We start from the raw sequence: 1,089 nt of genomic DNA, 5'->3' as shown, positions 1-1,089 counted from the left end.
AAAAAAAAAAAAAAAAAAAAAAAGCATACTATAATAGGACCCGCTTTGTCATCATCAAGTTAGGAGTAGTAGAGAGGCCTTTTACTGTGGCATTAAGATGACCTTGCTCACCTGTCTGCTGGGCAAAAGGTCATCACCAGGTAACACAGGAAAACAAGCAGGGAGACCTATACATATGAATGACTTGATTTTGATTAACCGAATGTTTCATGTTTAGCTACCTTTTTGTGAAGGGTGCAAAATAGAATTCCTAATATGTTAGCCTTTTGTCTACAGATTGAAACCAGGGCATAGAGAGCTTAGGCATATAGACAAAGGCTGATATAATGAAATAAAACACACACAGGCTCATGACTATAAATGCCATGAGGACTGGGACAGTGTCTCGTACTTTCTCTTGGATCCTTAGTGACTAGAGCATACAGCGGCACTTATAAAATTTGGGAACGAATGAAGGAGGAGTGCTGGGGCATGCTGCAGGGGAAAGACATGAACTCTGGGTTTGAATCCCAGTTACTTCTAAGTTATAGGCCCCTAGGTCTTCCTAAGCCTAAGCTCCCTCACTTTTAAGGGGAAATAACACCACGAGCTTCAAGAAGGTAAGGAGGATTAAATGAGACCACCTATGGAAATCATCAAGGACACACCTGGCCCAAGGTAGGTTCTCAACAAATCTCATTTTCTGCCCTGTTTAGGTGAAATGATTAGCCCTCATCAAAAAGTGTCCATTTCAAGGCCAAGAGCAGAAAACGCAAATATCCTTAATGTGGTTATTCCAAGAAAGAATGTAAAGCAGGAGGCCGGATGTGGTGGCACATGCCTGTAATCTCAGCACTTTGGGAGGCCGAGGGGATCACCTGAGGTCAGGAGTTCAAAACCAGTCTGGCCAATATGGTGAAACCCCATCTCTGCTAAAAATACAAAAAATTAGTTGGGCATGGTGGTGGGTGCCTGTAATCCCAGGTACTCGGGAGGCTGAGGCAGGAGAGTCGCTTGAACCTGGGAGGTGGAGGTTGCAGTGAGTCAAGATCGTGCCACTGCACTGCAGCCTAGGCGATAGAGTAAGACTCCATCTCAAAAAAAAAAAAA

The 1,089-nt window shown here is 43.8% G+C and overlaps 1 protein-coding gene across 2 annotated transcripts in view; it reads right to left on the bottom strand.

Annotated features, from left to right (window-relative positions):
• POLR3F (polymerase (RNA) III (DNA directed) polypeptide F, 39 kDa) overlaps window positions 1-1,089 on the bottom strand; it is an 18,122-nt gene that overhangs the window by 1,884 nt on the left and 15,149 nt on the right. The window lies entirely within an intron of this gene.

Source organism: Mandrillus leucophaeus, unplaced genomic scaffold, assembly GCF_000951045.1.
Source record: "Mandrillus leucophaeus isolate KB7577 unplaced genomic scaffold, Mleu.le_1.0 Scaffold202, whole genome shotgun sequence".
Classification (NCBI taxonomy): Eukaryota; Metazoa; Chordata; class Mammalia; order Primates; family Cercopithecidae; genus Mandrillus; species Mandrillus leucophaeus.
This window is presented reverse-complemented; position numbering and strand designations above follow the sequence as displayed.